This window comes from Theropithecus gelada, chromosome 4, assembly GCF_003255815.1.
Source record: "Theropithecus gelada isolate Dixy chromosome 4, Tgel_1.0, whole genome shotgun sequence".
NCBI classification, from domain to species: domain Eukaryota; kingdom Metazoa; phylum Chordata; class Mammalia; order Primates; family Cercopithecidae; genus Theropithecus; species Theropithecus gelada.
The window spans coordinates 78,438,273-78,461,189 of NC_037671.1; the positions used below are offsets into that span (position 1 = coordinate 78,438,273).

Genomic DNA, 22,917 nt, shown 5'->3' on the forward strand with positions numbered 1-22,917 from the left:
TCATTCTGGAATTACTTTTATTAAATTCCTGAGTTAGTGCACTATTTCATTTAGACCATGTCATCTTTATTAGTCTCCATCATCATTTTACTGGTCCACATCCTTAAATAACTTCTTCAGAAAGAGTTTATGGTTTAGGAAGTAAATGTTCTAAGTCCTTGCATGCCTGAGAATGTTGTTATTTTACCTCACACTTATTACTTTTCATACATTCCAAATTCTAGGTTATTTTCTCTCAGAACTTTGAAGACACTGCTTCACTGTCTTTTAAACCCTCAGCATTGTTTGTGAGACATATGTTATAATCATTCTTTTATTCAAAATATATCAGCATTGTTTGTGACACATATGTTACAGTCACTCTTTTATTCAAAATATATTTCTTGAGCTCTATGTAGCAGTAATGAACAAAAAGTCCCTGCCCTTAGGGAATTAACACTCTAGTTACACTAAAATAGATTCTCATTCCTTTATAGGTTATCTTTTTCCTTTTTTCGCTCCCTAGGTGCATTTAGGGTTTTCCCCCTTGTTATACTGAAATTTCACAAGAACATGAATACCAGTGAGCCTTTTTCGTTGTGTTGGGACCCTTTCTCCCCCTCTTCCTTTCAATCTGGAAATCTGTATCTTTAAGCACCAGAGGTTTTCTTATATTGTTCTTCAGATAACTAACCTTCTTTTCCATTTTCTTTTTGAAATTTCTCCTAAATAAGCCTGCTTTTTTTCTTCTATTTTCAGAGTTTTATTCAATTTATCTTCTAGACCATCATTTAAAAAATTATGCCAATATCTTCATTTCTAAGAACTCTTTCCTGTTCCGATTTTTAAAATAATTATTCTGTTCTTGCATTACCGAGGTAATATTTTTTTTTCTCTGAGAATACTACGTAAACATTTTCTGTTTAAAGTCTCTTCTGGTCCAAGAATTACCTCTGCTTCATATAGTGTCAGCTTTTCTGTTTCTTTATTTTGGGTTTTTATTTAAAACCATACTTCTGGTTTTATTTATTTGAAGATAATTTCTGGTTGATCATTTATACTTAAAAAAAGAGAAAAAAGAAAGAAATGAAACCACTCCTAGGAAATCCCCTCGGTTTAGCAGACCAGCTGGACCAATTCTTAGGACCCATCTTTCACACCTGGGCTAAAACAATGTCTATCATAAACATCCTGTTCACAGGAGAAGAAAAGGGAATAATTAGGAAAGCGGTCATAGCCATCTGGGAGAGGCAACACCCTTCCAGGCAAAAAGTCTTGCCAGCCAAACAAAAGTTTCCAAATGTCAATCCCAACTGGAATAATCACAATCCCAGGACTGGGCCCAAATGCAGAACCTCAGGAAACTAATAATTAAAGGGATCAAAGAGTCCACTCCTGGGACACAAAATGTCTCAAAGGCATTGGAAATTCAACAAGAAAAAGAGGAAATTCCCTCTGCATTCCTGCAGAGGCTCAGCGATCAAATCAAAAAATACCCTGGATTAGATCCGGAGGACCCAGTAGGGCAAGGTCTCGTGAAAGTTAACTTTGTAAGAACTGGCCTTGCAGGCCAGGGAGTGCAGCTGCAGGTGTGGGGGCGGCAGGAGCCACAAGCCGGAGCAGACAGCCAAGATAACAGTGGACAGTTTGGGAAAGCTAGTGTGAGTAAACCTCTAATAAAAGAACTAATGTCTGTATTACACTTAGGGAGTCACTGGGGACTCCAGGCTCTGTGTGATGCAATACTTAGGAATTACGGGTGTACAGGGATTTATACCCTCAGTAAACAAGTATGTGGAAGTTGTGTAACTTGTCAAAGGGTAAACAAAAAGGTGATTAGAAAACAGGCCACAGGAGGAAGGCCTCCCCAACTAAGACCATTTCAAAGCATTCAAGTAAATTTCACAGAAATGCCCAAAGCAGGAAAACTAAAGTATTTACTGGTAATCATAAATCACCTTTCCCTCAGGGTGGAAGCCTTTCCTCTTCCAATAGCCACTGCCGGGAATGTGGGCAAAATAATATTAAAACAAATTTTACCTACATTTGGCCTGGTGAAAAATATTAATTCAGACAATGGGAGTCACTTTACCTCAAGGGTGTTAAAGGGAATTATGGAAGGTTTACAAATTAAATGGAATTATCACACCCCTTGGCATCCCCCTTCCTCTGGAAAGATAAAAAGAATAAATCAAACTCTCAAAAAGCTATCACCAAACTAACCTTAAAAACTAAAATGCCTGGAACCAAATGTCTCCCAATAGCACTCCTTAGAACAGCCCCAGGAAAAAACTTGGGATTGTCCCCCTACAAGTTATATATGGGCTCCTATATTTTGGCAGAGCTACAAATCTCCCTACTATGGAAACCAAGGATCAATTCTTAAGAAATTATAAACTGGCCATATCCTCCACCCTGTCATCCCTTAGGTTGAAAGGACTTCTAACTCAAACTCCGCCTCTTAAGTTTGCTGTTCACCACTTCCAGCCTGGTGATTTGATGCTGACTAAAACTTGGAAAGAAGGTAAGCTCCACCCAAGCTGGGAAGGTCCCATCAAGTGCTCCTAAGCACTGAAACAGCCATGCAAACAGCTGAACGCCAGCAGATTCACTGTACTCCAATCAAGGCACTCGTAAAACAGACCCCAGAAGGGAGGGGAGGGGAAAACAACAGTAAAAGGTGCATCGGTCACCTAAGGAACCCTAAAGTTAACTCTAAAAAAAAATGTAACAAGAAAACATAGGCTGGCCCCATGTCTGAAAGTTAATATGGCTAAAATGGGCTACTGTACAAAAAGCAGAAGGTCAAAATGGAAACTGGCAGGGAACTCCTCCCTACCCAATCAAGTTGGTAATTAATGTAACCAAGATGGTAGCACTCCAAACTATAAGATTTAATGCCTGCCTGGTCTTACTTTGTGGGAATTTGAAAAATCAGAGACAGCTCTCACAGGCAAATAAATATCTCTGCCCTTAACCAGGTACAGGTTACAGTAGTGCATGACTCTGCCCCAGCTGGGATGACATATGGTAAACTACCCAATTTCAAGGTTGGACAGTAAACACGGGGTGGGTAACTCTGAGCTGGAGACCCTTAAAGAATAAACTACATCTGCCCAAGGGCTCCCCGCCAAATAACTGCCAGAATTTAAAATGCAATCCTATACTCATCACCATTAACAATCCAGCCATTCTAAACCAAGAACCAAAGGAAGCATCTTGGGTATATGGGCAAGGAGCAGACATCACAGGGAAAGACCCCCTAGGGAATTCGTTCTCAAAAATCAAAAACGCAACCTCCCATTTGCTGGGGACTACTCCAACTCCAAACCCCAATAAACACTTTAGTCCACCAAATAATAACCCTAAAAGGGTAAAAATAATTGAGGTAAAGAATTTAAGGCAAACCTTAGAAACTGAGACAGGGTACAGGGATGTGAATGCCTGGGTCGAATGGGTCAAAATTTCGGTACAAGCCCTCAACAAGAGTAACTGCTACGAGTGTGCTGCAAAACAACCTCAGGCAAAGGTGGTTCCGTTTCCCCTAGGATAAAATATCAATCCTGAAGGAATGCGTTGCATGTTGGCTCTATACCAGAACAAGGATGCATAGGAAAATGAAACTTACAAAAGTCTGTCATTGCTCTTTCCTGCATTGCGGAAGTCAAATCCCAGAGCAATTCCCTCATTCTCTATGGGGAATATAAACCACTCCTCTTGTCTCTCTAGGCAGGGGGCAGAGTTCAATAAGCCCATGGGAGAATCCTCAACTTGTACCCACATCTTAAACATCAGTGGTAAGGCAATGGCAATCACTCAGCTCTCCACATACCCAGTGCTAACATCATGTGGTATTGTGGGAAAAGGAACCTCCGTTAACCTGTTACCATCTGATTCGACCGGGACTTGTGCTTTAGTCCAACTGGCCATTCCCCTCACCCTGACATTCCATAAGATTTTCAAAAATACACATGGCCACAAAAACCGAAAAGATGTAACAAATTCTTTTAGGCCCAATATATGTGTTAACTCAACAGAAGTCCCTAGGGAGATGCCTAATCAACTTAAGGCCGGAAACCAAATACCTGCTAGGTTTAAGTCAGCACTCTTCTAGTGGTCAACTATTATTAAGAATGTGGATTAGATTAACTACATCTATTATAATCAACAAAAATTCATCAATTATACTCAGACGCCCTCAAAGAGGTAGCTAGCCAGTTAAATGCCATCAGCCAAATGGTCTGGGAAAACAGGCTTGCGCTACACATAATACTAGCAAAAGAAGGGGGCATATGTGTTATGCTGGGTGGGAAATGTTGTACTTTCATTCCTAACAATACTGCCCCAAATGTAACCATCACAAAAATTTTACAAGGACTAACAACTCTAGCCAACAAACTGGCAGAAAATGCTGGAATTAATAACTCATTTTCGGGCTGGCTAGAAGGCTGGTTTAAAAAATGGAAAGGCATGGTAGCTTTAATCCTTACATCTTTCATAATTGTGGCAGGAGTCTTAACCGCAGTGGGATGTTGTATTATCCCTTGTGAGGGGACTAGCACAGAGATTAATTAAAACAGCTATTAATAAGCAAATGCCCATAACTTACTAGCAAAATAACCTGCTACTATTAGAAACCAAATTAAACTCACTCTCCTAGAAAGAAAAAAGTTAACAACTTCTAAAGCAATTCAAGGACCAGAAGGGTTTAAATAAAAATGAAACCAAAGAAAGTAAGTAGAAAAGAGGAGTGAATTAGTGAGAAAACATTTTAAATGGTCCACTTTCAAGGCATGATAAATCTAAGCACTGGCAGCCAACCTGCAAATGTAACAAACCACAGGGCTCATGCACCTAGAAGGTCACAATAAGTGAACAGAAGGTAGAGGAGGGGTCAGCCAATAAAAGGGAAGAAAGTTTAGTTATTGGGAAATCGAAATTTAAGAAAGGAAGGGGATGGTGTAATCTATCAGCCTTATAAGGTATCCTTATAAGGGTAACCTTATAAGAGGTATAAAACTTAAGCAACGTTCAGGAAGATTGTAACCCCATAGTGAGAGGTGAAGCCAGCTGGACTTCCTGGGCCAAGTAGGGACTTGCAGAACTTTTCTTACAAGAGGACTGTAAAATGCACCAATCAGAGCTCTGTAAAATGCACCAATCAGCTCTCTGTAGCTAGCAAGGGAATTGTAAAATGCACCAATCAGAGCTCTGTAGCTAGCAAGAGAATTGTAAAATGCACCAATCAGCACTCTGTAAAACGCACCAATCAGCAGGATCCTAAAAGTAGCCAATCACAGGGAGGATTGGAAAAAGGGCATTCTGATGGGACGGAAACAGAACATAGGAGGGGACAAAGAAGGGAATAAAAGCTGGCCACCCCAGCCAGCAGCAGCAACCCACCCAGGTCCCCTTCCATGCTATGGAAGCTTTGTTCTTTCCCTCTTCACAATAAATCTTGCTACTGCTCACTCTTTGAGTCCATGCCATCTTTAAGAGCTGTAACACTCACCACGAAGGTCATGGCTCCATTCCTGAAGTCAGCGAGACCACAAACCCACCAGAAGGAACCAACTACGGACACAATAGTACTCGACCAGTGAAGAACTTCGGGAGGAACTTGTGTGCTAGGAGATAAATTACCTGCTGTAGCTGCCCTGGGTGTGCCTGCCTACCAGACACCCAATCCTGCAAAACCACTATTAAAAATCAATACTTGCCAGGCACAGTGGCTCAAGCCTGTAATCCCAGCACTTTGGGAGGCCAAGATGGGTGGATCACGAGGTCAGGAGATCGAGACCATCCTGGCTAACAAGGTGAAACCCTGTCTCTACTAAAAAATACAAAAAACTAGCCGAGTGAGGTGGCGGGTGTCTGTAGTCCCAGCTACTCGGGAGGCTGAGGCAGGAGAATGGCGTGAACCCGGGAGGCGGAGCTTGCAGTGAGCCGAGATCACGCCACCGCACTCCAGCCTGGGCGACAAAGCGAGACTCCATCTCAAAAATAAATAAATAAATAAATAATAAAAGTATCAACTATTAAAAGTATCACTTTCACTGTTCTTTGTGCCTCTGACTCCATTCGATGGGTTTAAACAGGTGAGCATGTTTCTCACAGCGATAACAAGAACAGCCCCAGGGGCACTAGAGAATATATTCTTTTCTTTGCTAAACCTCTGATTAGTTAGGTTCTATTGTGAAATAACGTAGGTTTTTCTAACCTATGTGTAATACTTATATCATCTCACAATTCACCATTGCCTTTAATAAGCAAGTACATCCTTAGAAAATATAACAACCCAAATAACTTAGCTTTCCTAGAGAATGGAAACTCAGACACTTGTGAAAATTCACTTGTAAAAACTTAGTCCTTAGTCCTTGTAGAAACTTGTAGCTGCCTGGCTAATAGCACTTCAGAAAAATAGCTCAATTAAGCAAACAGGCAAATAGAATATAAGTTAAATAAAAAAGAAAAGACATTAAAAAATTAGACCAAAAAAAGAGAAATAGATAAAGATGAGGTAAAGAAAATAATTATTAAGTTTTCTTATAATGTATAAAGCAATAAAAACTACTATGGCTTAACAAGATTACATAACAATTTACCACTGGAAGGACCCTAGGAAATCAAGTCTTTCCTTTGCAAATATTTAGGAAACTGAGGCCCAGAAAAACAAAATGACTTACCCAAGTTCACAACTGGTCCAAGGTCAGAAAGCTCAGTTAGTAAAACTTGAAACAGACTATAAGTTTTCTGAGTCTTAGTTGAGTGACCTACTCAATATTTCGATAACAATCAGATGATAACTACCTCATCTTTGAAGCCACCTCCACCTGTATCTATCCCATCCTCTTTGCCCTCTCAACTCTGCTAAAACTGAAGAAGCATTTCTGCTTCTTTTTAAAGCTAAACTTTTACTCATCTTCTTTCCCATACTACCTCTCAATGTCAAGGATTGTGTTTCGGCAATTGTGCCCTCTCTACAGGATCATTCCTATCAACGAAGAGGTGCTAATGAAGCTGATGCTTGAGTCCATGTTCTGTTGCATCTACAACCCAATTTCTCTACTCCAATTTTCCAATAATTTTTTGAGGAGTAATCTTTAACCTAGAATGCTATCACTTCTTTTCCAAACATTTCCTTTTGAACACACACTAGTCAGGTTTTCATCTCCACCACTCCACTGAAACAGCTTTTATCAAGCTCACCAATGACATTCACCTTCCTAAAACCATCAGCCAAGTTTCTTATTTCGTCTTTTGCACATCTCCTCCTACCATCAGCCAATTTTCTGTCCTACTGGTCCTTAACCTCACAGCAGTGTTTGACATAACCAACCATTCCTGCCCTCCTAAAAATTCTCTTACTTGCTTTTCCTGGTTTGCTTACTACCTCACTGGCTGTCTCCTGTCAGTCTCCTTTGTTGAATCTGCCTCCTCTTCCTGATCTCTAAATGTTGGAATACACAGCGTAGCACATGTTATCTATACTCTCTCCTTAGGTGATCTCATCTAGACTTCATTTACCCTGGCTTCCACATTCATATATTCACCTTCCTACTTGACAGTTCTATTTGGATATCTAAAAATCATTTCAAATTTACATGTCCAAAACTGAAATCATTATCTGTCCCTTTTCCACCTCAACTCTTTCCTATGTTTCTGATCTCATTAAATGGTAAATCCATCCACTAAATTACTCATGACACAAATCTAAAGATCGTCCTGGATTCCTTCTTCCTACATCTCTCATCCAAACCATCTGTAAAACCAGACACTTTAATCTCCATACTATATTCCAGATCTGACCATTTCTTACTGTCCACAGTGGTACTGCTCTAGTCTAAGTCATGTGAATCTAGTCCACATCCACGTTTTCTTTGTAGGACTTCTGCAATAACCTCCTAACTGATATTCCACTTTCATCCTTGCTTCACGTCAGTTTTTCACACAGCAGTGAGAAAAAGCAACTCAAAACAGAAATCAGACCAGCACTGCTCTCCTGCTTAATACACTTCAATGGTCTCCTATGGCTGTCAGAGTCCTTAACCAGGCCTGCAAACTCATACAAAGTCGAGCCCTTCTGTCTACTTCTCTATCCTTACATGACTCTTCCTCTCAAATTTCCTTTCTCAGGTAGGCTAACCTTCTTTTGTGCCTTCAACATAAACGATTTTTGCCAACAGCCTTCGTACTTGCTGCACTAACTAGAACTTCACAAAAGTGGTTCATTCTCTTCTTCCTGTTCTCAGCACAAACATAACTTTCTCAAAAATGGCTCCCTGACAATCTTCTATTAAAGTGAGCCCAGTCACTCTATCCTATCACTCTGCTTTATTTTCTTCACAGACCTTGTTACTACTGGAAATAATCTTACATTTATTGTCTTACCTCTTCTACTAAATATGACTCGTGAGACAGAAATCTTGTTTGTTTAGTTCACCATAGTAAACACACCACCCACCATTCATTATTTGTGAAATGAATGATTATAATGTTATTTCAAATAGAATATTAAGTTCCATTTTATAAAATTTTCCTTTTTGTTTTAAAGAAAATGTTCATTAAATCTTCCCTCTTTCAAAATAATTGCATATGAACAACTTAAATCTCTAAAATTCCTGAGAGAAAAGTCAGCAAATCAAAAAGTTTTGCTCAGAGTCACTGCCATTGTAAAGCTGAAATATTTTTTTCCAGGTTAATTTTAAATAACTGAAAACTTAATAAGGCTTCAAACAAAATGAATTTAACCTGCAATTACAACAATAATTTCTCACTAATGTAATGACTAATGTAATGTAGTCATAGTACTATTGAGTGAATATAATTATTCTCTTTTTTTTTTGAGACGGAGTCTCGCTCTCTTGCCCAGGCGGGAGTTCAGTGGCGCGATTTCAGCTCACTGCAAGCTCCACCTCCCGGGTTCACGCCATTCTCCTGCCTCAGCCTCCCAAGCGGCTGGGACTACAGGCGCCTACCACCACACCCAGCTAATTTGTTTGTTTTCTCAGTAGAGTCAGGGTTTCACCATGTTAGCCAGGATGGTCTCCATCTCCTGACCTCGTGATCCGCCCACCTCGGCCTCCCAAAGTGCTGGGATTACAGGCATGAGCCACCCCACCTGGCCCATTCTTTTTTTTTAAATGAAAAAAATGATCTTGGATGAACAGAACACTGAAGATTTATACTCCATGTGTAGTTCTGCACTAATTTAAACCAATAATGAGTCGGTTAACAGTTGTTTGTTGTGGGGGGAGTAGGGGAGTGAGGAGTACTTGTATGCATCCCATTAGTTCTCTCTCAATGATAATCAAAGAATTAACTAGATAAAAGCAAAAAAGGAAAATTATAAGTCTTGCACCCAATTTCAATTCCTAAGAACTGTTTATTTCCTAAAGCTGGCTAAACATGCTACTACAGCAATAATAGAAAGCTACCAAATCTAATTCTTGACATTGCTCATCCAAAAGTAAACTCTCCTTTAAAAAAAAAAGTAAAAAGTCCCAAACAGTATACATTACACATAACAGGTCAAAAAAAAAAAAAAAGATAACCGAAAGATCCTCGAGTGCCAGAAGTTTCTTTTATCTCCGATTACAAATGAATCAGAAAACAAATCTAAGCTACAGAGTCCATTGTATATAAATATCATAATGGTATCTAATTCATCTGACTCTAAGTAAACGATCTCAGTTTTAAGAAAAACGGTAAAATCAATAAACTGTTAATTTCCTGACATATCCCTGTGCTCAGCTTCTTTGTATAAAACATTGCTGACTGGCTACCTTTGCTGCCAGCAAGAGTTCACACAACAGACAACTAGGCAAAAAAAAATGGAAATAAACTTAAGTAAGAAAGATAAACAAGGACATTTCTCCTCCCCCCAAAAAAGATGAGATAAAAGTAAAAACCATATTGCTACATTTGGTTTTTCTCCTTTGTGGAAGAGAAGCAGTTAGTTTTTGTAGAAAACTACAACTGTTTCTCTTCCACAAAGGAGAAATAAGTTTCTCCACTCTTCTAACACATGTCCCCACGTATTTATAAGCATTTTCCTTATTCTGCTACTTATCTGCATAATCTTGCTTAAGAACCAAACTATTTTTAGTTAAAAATAAGACAAAAAATAAATAAAACCAAAAAATAAAGTTTGGATTTAAAGTATGATCAAATATGATCAATCAGGTCACAGTAAATGCTACACTTAAAATGTAAGACATAATCAGCTTATTTTAAACACTTTAAACAATGGATCAAATTAAAGCCTCTTAAGTACAGTATATATTCCCAAAGTTTAGTCAGTCAAATGAAAACATCATACAATGTTCATTCATTCATTCATTTGTAAGACATTTACTGAACACCTACGAAGTGTCAGGCACTGAATTATAGATGGAGCTGAAGATACAAAAATGAGTAAAATACAACTGATCCCTTACCATTAAGTGATTCCCAACCAAGAGAGAAAAAAAAATAATACGACAGTCTATAAGTACTAATGATAAAAGGAAGCAGAGGAAGCTTAGTAAACTAAAAACTAAAATTAGAGGACAGAGGGAGTTTGAGAAGGTTTCTAGAGGAGATAATGCCTACATTGAGTCTTATGGTATTAGCAGAGGTTAAGCACAATTATAATTTCCTGAGTGTGTGTGTTTGAACAGTGGGGTGGTAAATGAGGTTAGAAAAAGAAGACAGTGAAGTACGACCCTATTTCAATAAGAGGATGCAGCATCTGCAAAAGTAAAAGGCACTAGATAAGCACGGCATATCACCAAACAGCAAATACTTTACAACTGTGCTGTCCAACACAGCGGCTCCTGAGCACCTCAAACGTAGCTATTCAGAATTGGCATATGCGGTAAGTGTAAAATACATGTGGAATTTTGAAAACTTAGTACATAAAACAGACCATAAAACAGCTCGTCTATAATCTTTCTTATATTGACATATGCTAAAATAATATTTTGGATATATGTGGTTTAAAAAATCTATTAAAATTTCATCTGTATTTTATTGTGTCTACTGAAAAAATGGATACACCTCACATTCTACTTCAAATGGACAATGCTAGCTTAAAAGGATGGGATTGGCTGGGGAGTAGTGCTAAAGTAATAATAAGTGGGACTGGATCGGGTAGAAGATAATATCACAAGAAGAATCTCTATGTCATTAATAAGTTGGTTGGTAACCAAGGCTCTCCAGTAGGGTTAATATTATCAGATCTGACATTTGCAAAGATCCATCTCCAATCCAAGAATTGGAGGGCAGGAAAGCTGGAGGAAGAATATCAATTGGTCTCGATAATCACTGACAGATAGTGTTTTGAAGGTAGTATAACTAGAGATACAGAGTACAGAATTGATTCATAAATGTTTTTCAAGTAAGATAAGCTACACTTGGTGACAAATTATGAAGTATGAGAATAGAGAAGAACGTGAGTAAATTCCAAAGTTTGGAGCTTGCAAAATTAGGAGAATGTGGTATTCAAGCAGGACAGTTTTGGCAGGGAAAGGTGATGGGTTCAATATTAGACATATTGAGTTTGGGATGCCTATGAATGGGAAATTTATGTGGAAATACCAAAAATTAGCTACAAAAGTTTGACAGTAACTCAAAAGTTCCAGATAAGAAATAAAAAATCGGGAGAGTGTTAATAAAACACAAATAGTGTAACCCAAAGGAGAGGAAGAACACAGCCAAGAACACAGAGTAAAAAAAAAGAAGACAGAAGACTGGATTATGGGGAAAAACAATAATGACATATGGTGGGCAGAGGAAGAAGATCCCACAAAGGAGTTGAAGAATGACAGGCAGAAGAAGAACCCAAGAGAAGGGTAGCATCTTTATTTCAATGGGCTTCCATTGTGTCCTACAGAATTATAGTTCTACAATACGTTTAACGGAAGAGATATGACTGACAAAAGAAGAAAAATATCTTTTCCAAAGTCACAAACTACTTTTTGATATTTAAAACGATACTTTGTCAACTTAGAGAATCAAAACAAACAATTATTTCCTATAACTTATTTGGATAAAGATACTAGCTAACATGCAGGAAATCACAAAGTAAAATATTTAAAATTGTAATATAGAATTTAAATGTGGAACAACTGGAAAAAAACATAAAATAACCACGCAAAAGAAAGAGGGAATGAGTAAAGAACTGGAAACATCGGTTTTACCATTCTAAAAAACATATAGCCACTCCCAAAAACTAATTTAAATGACTTTTGATTCCAAAGACATCGCTAATGCAAGTTCTTAACGTGAAGATAAAGGACGGGCATAAATATGTATGTGCCCAAGTATACTTTCCAAAGAACGAAGTGAACAAAAAAGGGGTTTATATCAGATGAACTGGACCAGGGCTCTTCACTGTTAAACACTATCCCACGGTCTATCTAACGTAAACATAACTGTATCTGAGTACCCACTCCAACTCGAATGTGCCAAAAAGGCACTTTTTTTTTCTTTTATTTGCTAACCATCTTTATTCCTCTCATCCCATCCCTGAAGGATGTATAGGAATATCACAGCCTGGACAAGTACGGCCTTCCACTCTAATAATAACACATCTATTATTATCCCAGAGCTACCAATGCCTCCTTTTCCTTCTTGGCCCTTGGCCCTGCCCCTCCTCTCTAGTCTTGAGTCTCCACGGGCCTCCAAGGTTTTCGTTTTGTTTGTTTTAATAACTCTTAACCCCTTCTCTAGATCCGCCTGCTCCCTTCCTTCTCTGCCCGGTCCCTGGAAGTAAATACCCTTTCCCAGCTCCTCTCCTCCTAACTTCCCAGTCCCCCCAGTGCCGGTCAACCTCCCTTCCTCGGGACCCTCTCAGGAGGCGAGCTCTTTACTCATTTCCCAAGGTCTTCCTTCTCCTCGCGGTCCCTAAATCCTCCCCGTCGCTAATCCCTTCATCTTCCCTGCTTTAAGAACCACCCGCAGGCCCCCATCCAAGAACGCCCCTTCGCCAGCTCCCAGACGCTTCACCCCAGCATCACCTCGCACCTCCACCTCCCCCGCCGTCTCCACGCCCACTTCAAAGCCCACCTCCAACCCGCCAGCTCTTCCGCAGAGCCGATGCGGCGTCCCGCCTCTTGCCTTCCCTCTTAGGACCGAACTCCCATCTGGGGCCTCGGCGTCTGGCCGCCAAAGAGTGGGTGCCTGGCTCCTGCGGAGGCTGCGGGGCGGGTGCCGAGGTTGCCAGGCTGCGGGAGGTTTGAACACAGGGATGGGACAGGGGCGAGGACCGCGGATCCTGGGTGGCAGCGGCCGTAACCTGGGCTCCAGGGTAACGGAGGCGGAGGCCTAGACTGCACTACCAAGAGACCGCAGCCAATCATGATGACTCTACTCGAGCTCCCATTGGCCTCTGTCTCCAGACGGCCCTTTTTATTGGCTTCAGTGGAACTGGAAGGCGGGACGGCAAGTGCGGGAAAAGGCCTCTATTGGCCGACTGCTCTAGCTGTAGCGGAGACCCCAAGTAGGGAAATTGGAGCAAAGCGCGGAGCGCGCCAGGCTCCTATGCGTTGTGCTGTGCGAAGGCTTGACTGCTGAGCGTAGTGCGCTCTGAGAGGGACGCGGGCGGAGGACAAAGTGGGTTCATGAAATGAATTGTAAAATTGGCGACTGCTTAATGTAAAACACTTAATTGCTTAGATTTCCTTTGGGAAATAACTTGCTTTAAAATTGTAAACAAATTACAAACAAACGGCAAGTGCTTCTGGGTCTTCTTACCGAAATGGCTGATTCAGGAGGATACGGGGTGAGTGCACTAATGTTCCTGCCTCGAGATCCTGGCCGTGAATCACCAACGAGCCGTGAGTTTGGCTTGAAAGTGATTTTTAGGTTTTGGAACGGGTTTGGGGTGGAATGGCATCTGAAATACTGCACACAAGTTTTTTGTTTTGTTTTGTTTTTAAGGAACGTTTTGAGGAGCATGTCAGTAGCCTATTGAGAGCTGATGTGTGACATTTTCTCTTTCAAAAATGGCATTAATTGCTGGAGACAGGGGAGGTGAAAAAAATCCTCTTTCGTGAGGGCTTTAAATGCTCCAAGCCATCTGATTATCAAGGTGGCTTACTCTGGCGGTTAATTGCTCACTGGCCTTTACCACCATTCTGTAGAGAATCTAATATTTGAAGGCAAATGCTTCCCAATGAATCTTCTAACCATGAAGATTGGTAATTCCTGCTTCTTGCTTAACCTCGTTTTTCCACCTTTGCACTGTTTCAGAGCTTTCATTTTATCCTGTCAATACATTATGCTTCAAGTTACAGACTAACCCACCCAAACAATATTGTGATTAAACGTAAATTTCTGTATGCGAAATATATCTGTACAAGATGGCAGTCATCTGTTAGTGAAAATAAGATGAGTAATCCCTAAATTGCACTGAATTACTTTTCATCAATTCTTTAATCTATCTCTGCTGACACTCTGTTAAAATAGCTCACTGATGGACTCTGTTAGAATTAACATGTAAATGTATGGGTGGATTACTTATAAGGGAAGATGCTAGGAAGAATCAGGAAACATGCCGTATTTACGTGGACAAACAAATGTCTGTCACGGAAGCGTCAAATCAGGATTGCTGAAGGACAGCAGAGAATGAAACCACCATTTATTCAACCCTCCGAATGCTCCAGGCAGTATAATCTCATTCCATCTTCATTCATGACTCCAGACAGGTATTGTTATTCATTGTTTATACTTGAGAAAGCAGATTTAAAGAAGTTAACGTATCTACCACAAGATACTAAAGTAGTAAGTAGCAATGCCAGAGTACAAGCCTAGGTCTGCTTCCAAATTTCGTGGTTTCAGATTTAGTGCCTTCAGTGTGTTTCACCTACAGGTTAAGAAGTTGTTGGTAAGCAAGAAAATATTTAAAACGCTGGGAGAGTCCAAAAAATTGTCTAGTTGTGTGTAACATATTCCCAGGATTCTTACAGTGTAAATAAAGTCACCCCCTCATATTCAAAATAACAGTATCAGTTTGACCTTGAAAAAAGACCAGAAAATTTATAAATTTACAGAAAAACTAGTTATTGAATTACTATTTTAAAAGGTTACCCCAAAATAGAAAACAATTTTAAAAGTTTTATGATATTATATGGTTTTATATATTATTTTTGATAGGGCTAGAATTTTCTAAGATACCACTTGACATTTTATTTCACTGCCACACAGGATTCTGCTTTTCAGAAATAAAGGAAACAAAGTTAACCAAACCACGTTTATATTTCTGCCGCTTGAAATTATAGTTAACAGAAATCAGACTCTTTCTTGTTTTTAAAGATTTTACTTATGAAATAAATTCTGCAATGGTCATTAAGCACTTTGGTGTTTTATTTTTAATATGCCTGGGCTTCTTTCATTGATAGTGCTATATCTCCAGATTTGCTGTATTGCTAACCGAATGTTCATTTTCTGTAGGACTTCGATTGGCCTCTTTAACGCAATATGGCAATGATATAGCTGATATAATGTAATTAAAATACTCCCACAAATGCTTACTAGTAGGATTATTCTCATTTCCTTTGGGGAAACTAGTGTCGAGTTTGAATGGTTAGAAGTTTCAAAAAAGTAAAGGTAGATAAATAGACTCCGTAACTGTAGACGGAGAAATTACAATGACCATCATTTGTAAAGGGGGGACATACTATATATAGTATTTTGGAGAGCACGTAAGTATAATTATCCTTAGCTAAAGTTCAGCTGTCTATTTCATACCATTCTACAAAAAAAAGCAAAGCACCGTCACGATTTTATATAATTTACAGAAATGTGATACATAAAATTCAAAATTTTTATATCTAACTTCTTGATGTCATGTTGCTTGGAAATTTTAATTCAAAAACAGGCAAAAATCATCTAAAATGGAAAAAATTAGAACAGTTATTGACTGTGGGGATGGAGGTATGATCGAGTGGAAGGGACTGAAAGTTATTTTTGGAGTCATGTGAATATGCTGTTTTGACTGACATGGTAGTTAAAGACAGTTTCCGGCCGGGCATGGTAGCTCATGCCTGTAATGCCAGCACTTTGGGAGGCCGAAGCGGGCAGATCACTTGAGGTCAGGAGTTTGAGACCAGTCTGGCCAACATGGTGAGACCCCCATCTCTACTAAAAATACAAAATTAGCCAGACGTGGTGGTGAATACCTGTAGACCCAGCTACACATGAGGCTGAGGCAGGAGAATCACTTGAACCTGGGAGGCGAAGGTTGCAGTGAGCTGAGATCACACCACTGCACTCCAGCCTGAGTGGCAGAATGAGAATCTCAAAAAAAAAAAGTTTCCTTTATCAAAATTCATCAAAATATATAAAAATACATGTGCTTTTCACTGTATGTAAATTTTACCTCAATTTTTTAATGGCTTAAAAAAAATGCATTGGCTTGTATAACAGAAAAATCTAGTAGACCTAGCTCCACTTATGTTTGGATCCAAGTGCTCAATATCATTACAATTTTTTCTTCTCTGTCTCTTGGATGTACTTTCTATGTGTTGGTCTTATTTAAGGCAGGCTCTCCCTTCCAGGTATGGCCACGAATGCTCCAGATTTACATTCTATTTACCTAGGAACCCCAATGGAAAAAGAATATCTCTATCCTGATTGGTCCAGCAGAAATCATGGTATTAACTCTGACTGCCCACACCTGAATATAAACTAGTAGTAATTACTGTGGCCAAGTGTTTGCTTGGGGAAAGAATATGATAAAGTCCCCTTATCTTTCATGTTCACTCAGAATAGTGAGGTGATTCTCCAAAGGAAAACTGGAATGCTGTTACTAGAAGAAGAAATACTGGACAAAGCTAATAGATGTCCCCAAAAGTGATAATAATTTTATTCAAATAGGTTCATAGATCAGTCTGGTGGGCCTGTTTTCACATTTTGTTTAAGAAAAACTCTTGTAATTATAAGTTCCCCAGTCTGTAAATACAGATGAGATTAACCAAATTTTGTTACTTTTTGACTGCTTCTGCTTTATAGTACCCCACCCCTCCAAAAACTTCCCCACCAATAATTTCTGGGACTTCCCAGAGAGTGTCTCATACTTACAAACATACCTACCTCTACTGGGCATCCCACTAGGCAAGATACCAGGACCACTGCTCTGCCAGGCAACAGTCTATCCCTCTTCTCTCCAGGACCAAGCAACTCCTGCTGGTGGCCATCGTGAAGTCACTGAGTACCACCACTTACAGCAGTGCCAAAGTTGAACTGGAATTGTGCCAGTTATATGCCTTTTGTTTCTCAGATCCTAGCCTGCCTTTTCTATATTCTACTTTTTTATTTATTTATTTTGAGAAAGAGTTTCGCTCTTGTTGCCCAGGCTGGAGTGCAATGGCGCAATCTCAGCTCACTGCAATGCAACCTCCGCCTCCTGGGTTCAAGCGATTCTTCTGCCTCAGCCTCCCTAATAGCTGGGATTACAGGCATGCACCACCACACCCAGCTAATATTGTGTTTTTAGTAGAGATAGGGTTTCACCATGTTGATCAGGCTGGTCTCGAACTCCTGACCTCAGGTGATCCACCGACCTTGGCCTCCCAAAGTGCTGGGATTACAGGCATGAGCCACCACACCTGGCCTCTATATTCTACTTTAAGGTGCAGGAGCTAGGACTCAACAAATTGCATTTCCCAGACATCCTTGCTAGTTGGCTTATCAGTAGGTTCTGCTAAAATGGGGCACTTAGGGAGAGGTTGGAAGGTGGCATTAGGGAGAAGTTCCTTCTCAATGTCTCTGTTCCTGTCAGGCAACAATTGGCTCTAGTCTAATATGTCTTTTACTCACTGAATATAAAAGAGGAGACTAAATGAATGTGCTTGTTACTATGTTTGCAACGTACACCATTACTTTATCTCCTCCTTCTCCTCCCACCCCCAAAAAACCCATGTAAACAACAGCAAAAGAAAAAAAATCCTCCACAAAACTTTTACCATCTTACAGAGAACAACTAACAGTTGATGACCACACAAGAATTAAAATGTGTTGAAATAAGGTCTTATATTTGCCTGGCACTCTACAGAGTACTTTCATGAAGATGACCTTGTGATCTTAAACAGCCCTGAGAAATAGAATATAGATGAGGAAACTGACCCTGAGGATAAATCAGATTTGTCTAATAGAAATAGAATGTGATCCACCCACTTAATTTTAGATTCTCTAGTAGTCACATTAAAATAAGTTTTTAGGCTGGGTGCAGTGGCTCACGCTATAATCCCAGCACTTTGGGAGGCCAAGGCGGGTGGATCATGAGGTCAGGAGATGGAGACCATCCTGGCTAACACGGTGAAACCCCGTCTCTACTAAAAAATACAAAAAATTAGCCGGGCATGGTGGCGGGCGCCTGTAGTCCCAGCTACTCGGGAGGCTGAGGCAGGAGAATGGCAGGAACCCAGGAGGCAGAGCTTGCAGAGAGCAGAGATCGTGCCACTGCGCTGTAGCCTGGGCAACAGAGCAAGACTCTGTCTCAAAAATAAATAAAATAAGTTTTTAAAAAGTAAGGTTAGTTTTATTTAATATTTAATATCCAAATTATTTCAACTTGCAATCAATATTTTAAAGTCATCGATGAGATATTTCACCTTTTTTTATACTAAGATTTTGACACCTAGTATATATTTTGCAGTTACAACACATTTCATTTCAGGCCAGCCACATTTCAAGTACTCAGTAGTCACATGTAGGTTGTAGCTAACCTATTGGACAACACAGGATTAGATTATTTACCCAGAGGTATATAATAGAAAGTAATGGTCCCAGGTAGCAAGCTTCCAAAAAGGAAAATATTGCTGGTCTGGAAACCCAGAGTCCTGAATTCCATACATGGCTCTGCCTCTTACTAGTTGTGAAACACAGGATAAGGCATTCTTTCTTAAAGCTTGGTTTCTGGATTTGTTAAATGGCATCAGTCAGTTGTCTTTAATCCCCCACCCACTTTCTGCAGCAGAACCCTTTCTCAAGTAAAATCTTATATGGAAACCCCATATTAAAAACATAAGAAGCATATTTAAAACATAGTAACTGTCTCTCTGTTGAAGGAGGCATAGCAGCAGGGAGGTGAGGGGCACAAGTGGATTACAATCTGTGTAGTCTGCACACATACATACTCATAGGCATCATCTGAGGAGCCTCCGACAAACACTTCAAGTACTCTACAGACATCAGTATATTGGTGTTTGATTCACATTTTTAGTTTCATAGAATCATCAGTTGTTTATAAATATAAGAGGGCCTTTATGATCAATTATTCAAGTTATCTTCTGATGTCATTTTTTCCTTACTAAGAGACCCTTCTTTTCAAACAGTACCTTTTAAAGAAATATAAAACAAAACTGCTAGTTAAAATCAGAATTGCCCTGCAAAGTTGAAGTGTCTACGAGGAATTAGAACCCTAACAACTCAGCATCTCTCAAATACCCTCTTCCATAAGTGGCCCCCAAGAATCCTCTTTCAAATCACCCTGCAAGGGTGTCCAGGGGATAGAATACAGTCATGGGTTCTCAGTTCCTGTTTCTGTTTTGGCCAGTAAAGCCCCTTCCTCATCCCTCTTCTGCCTAACACTAGAGACAGAAACTAAAAACCATGGCTTTTCCGGCTGCTAAAAGCCTAAAATAAAACAGAGCAACAACAACGACAAAATCAAGCGGGTTGGACCGGCTTACAACTAGAGCAAGCCAATGGAGTTTTAACAACCAAAGATTAAGCCCAGCTCCAACCCCTTCATCAGATAAGGAAACCGAGGCCCAGTGAGGTGCTTAAAATTCCACCCCAAGCTGGTGTCAGAGCTGGAATAATCACTGCTGTGCTGGAGCCAGCTGGTTCCAGCTTGCAAAAGCCAATTGTTACATTTTCAGAAATTTTGCAAGCCAATTGATGTCACCCTGGTAGCTCAAAATCAACCATGGTGAGAATATTTACACCATGGAAACCAACAAATGCTACAAATCATAGCCTCCCCAGAGCCGCTTGTTAAACCTTTACCAGCACACCTCCGAATCCAGCATTCCTGTCTGGGTCTTTATGTACTACCCAGCAACCTGAGAATAGATGTGCTGCATTTTGATAAGAAAAAAAATTTTTAAGTTAGTAAAAATCAAAAATAAACCAAAATAGAAATTGTGTCTCTTCATGAGTAACAACACCTAAAATAGCAATTTTTCTCAATATTTACCGTTTCCTGTTGCGCAGCACATACTGTTCCTTTGATTCTTTAAGCTGTTATTTGGAGTATTCAGATACTTTAGGGATTATTTTTAACATTAGATGAGCCAGGCAAATAAATGTCTAAAACTTTATTTTTAAATGTTTAAAATTTTAAATGTTTTAAATTATTTAAAATTAAAGCCCAAGCACAAAATAAGGAGAAAATAGAAGAAGCTACAGAAACTACTGCTTGAGTAGCAACTGATCTGATACAGTGTCTGGGTCTCCCTCTAGTTCTATTTCTGGCTAGGAAGGGTACTGAAAGGTCAATGTAAACAAATGCTGAAGTCGTCAAGCTTCTCAGCTGGCCTCATGTCTCCCTGTATTTAATCTTCCCAACCCAACTTCTGACTCATCATCTTAACAATGACCTGTTTCCCTTTGCGAGTTCCTCCCCTTCCCTGGCCGCTTTTCTTTTTGTCCTTTGTGGCGCTGCTGCAGCTCCCCTGCAGGCCTGTTTGGGCATGCTTGCGATGTCAGATGCCCGTACTTCAGCTGTCCTTTTGTATCCATGGTGACGGATGAAAAATAAGCTGCTTTTAGTGATTTGAACTTTAATCCAGTCAAATGATGCATGCTTTATTACTCAGGTGACTTTTCCCAATACTTTAAGATCACTGAAATCTTGAATTATTAAAGAGGAATTAACATATTTATGTTTTTACCCTTTCTTTTCTTTTTCTTCTTTAACCATTATTATGCCTTGGTAAATTCAAATAATCTTTGATCTTATCACCTGAAAATTTTGTCTTCATAATTAATAGGAAGATAATTTTAGAAATAAGATTCCAACAGAAAAGAAACTAAAAGATGTTGTTTAGTTCCCTCTCACTACATGTACATAAGTAACTATTAGGCTAAGTAAAGCATGGAGGACCTGCACAATACTAGGGAAAACAATGGAAACTGTAAAACATTGACAAAGTTGTGTCATCCAAAACGCTGGCCACTTAACACTAGTGGTACTTGAAATTATTAAATAACATTGACTTCAAATCTTTCTGCATTTAGGAAAGAGAAAACCTAAGCCTGATGGTAGTCTTAGCACCTTGCTAACGTGCTGTCATTGTTTTTTTTAATAAACAGCAACAACAACAAAGGGCAGACTTTTTGCATACAACCTTGATAAGCAATAGCTTCTAGTTAAAATGTTTCCATTTTCTCAACTTTCATATAAATTTCTATTTATAAATAACACTGACTTTCCAGGGATGTAAAATTTCCTTACATTAAAAAAAATAATAATAATAATCAATAGTACAAGTGAAACAAGTAGAGTTGAGATCATGATATCTGGACCAGGCAACAGGGAAGGAAGAACAGGGTAGCAATTTCACGTGCCTTGGTCTAATCCATAACACAAAAATTAATTATTGGGAATAGAACCCAGGTAGACCCTAACATTATGACACTATGATGTTGCCAAAGATATTTAGGAAAACCATAATATTTGGATGAATTAAAAACTTTTTTTCCAGATAATACAAATAAGGGGGTAAAAATGATTAAGCTTGAAAGTGTCTTCAGTCTTCTTTCTCCCAACTCCTGCTTAGTGGGGCTTTTCCTGCTGTCTCAGAATTGTGGCTACTGCCCAAAGCTGAGAACATTTTCTAAGGAGCCATAAATAATTAGGAGTCAAAACCTCCCACCAGGGCTTATTAAAAAGTGTATAACCGACCTTACTGCCAGCAACCATCACCCTAGGAAACTCCTCTCTTCACTTTTACATCACCGTAAGAGAGGTCTGTGTATGGGAAAGAAGGGAAGAAACCATATTTGGCTTCTTGGAGAGGGTTTTCGTTCTCCCAAGGAGAGAGTGGGTGGGGCTGAGAGTAGGAAGTCCAAGAAAATAATTCATAGAAATTCATAGGGTGCTTTGAAGAAGAGGAGATTGGCATCTCCCTTCCTGAGGCCTGCTAACTAGCAACTCTTTTTTTTTTTTTTTGTTCTCGAGATAGAGTCTTGCTCTGTCGCCAGGCTGGAGTACAATGATCTCAGCTCACTGCAGCCTCCACCTGGGTTCACTGCCTCAGCCTCCCGAGTAGGATTACAGGCACGCGCCACCACGCCCGGCTAATTTTTTGTATTTTTAGTAGAGGCAGGGTTTCACCATCTTGGCCAGGCTGGTCTCGAACTTCTGACCTCGTGAACCACCCGCCTCAGCCTCCCAAAGTGCTGGGACCACAGGCGTGAGCCACTGCGCCCAGCCTAAGTTGAAAGTGTTTTGTAATTTTGTGCTACCATTGGACTAAAGCATTTGAGACAGTTCTTGGGAGAGTTTCCCATTGTTCATGAGGCATCCATAGAGACTATTCCCTGTTTCTAGTCTAGAAATTTCTGAAGATGGGAGTAGGAAAACCACTGCCATTAAGGCTTAAAGACATAGTATGCCTGAGAAGATGGTAAGACCAGACTGCCCACAGTCTGGTTCTCTATGACCTTAAAGGACATGGCAAGGACCACTGAGGTTTTATGGTTCCATGAGTTAGAGGAGAAGCAGAGGAGCATGATCCACCCCAGGAGGCTGCTGGGTGGTAAAGAGCACAACCCAGAGATGAAGCTGGGAGGTACACTACTGGTGTAGACCTGAGGGAAGTCTTTCTTTTCCTCACAGCGACAGAGGGGTGCTGGGTAAAGCTGAGCATTGCCCAAGGGCACCCGCCACACTTGACCTGTCTGGAGAACATCTCAAGCCTTGATGCACTGGCATCTGACCTGAAT

At 39.9% G+C, this 22,917-nt stretch overlaps 2 protein-coding genes across 3 annotated transcripts in view; one reads left to right on the forward strand and one right to left on the reverse strand.

Moving 5' to 3' along the window:
- Positions 1-13,299, reverse strand: part of LCA5 (LCA5, lebercilin) — a 52,784-nt gene extending 39,485 nt beyond the window's left edge. Inside the window, exons 1-2 of one of the 2 annotated variants that reach the window (XM_025383659.1) lie at positions 12,981-13,299; positions 931-1,039 (exon numbers count right to left, since the gene is read on the reverse strand). The gene's annotated coding sequence lies outside the window, so the exon portion shown is untranslated. The remainder of the gene's footprint in view (positions 1-930; positions 1,040-12,980) is intronic. The other variant, XM_025383658.1, reaches the window with a different exon arrangement.
- The window catches only part of SH3BGRL2 (SH3 domain binding glutamate rich protein like 2), a 273,913-nt gene that overhangs the window by 97,804 nt on the left and 153,192 nt on the right, over positions 1-22,917 (forward strand). The window lies entirely within an intron of this gene.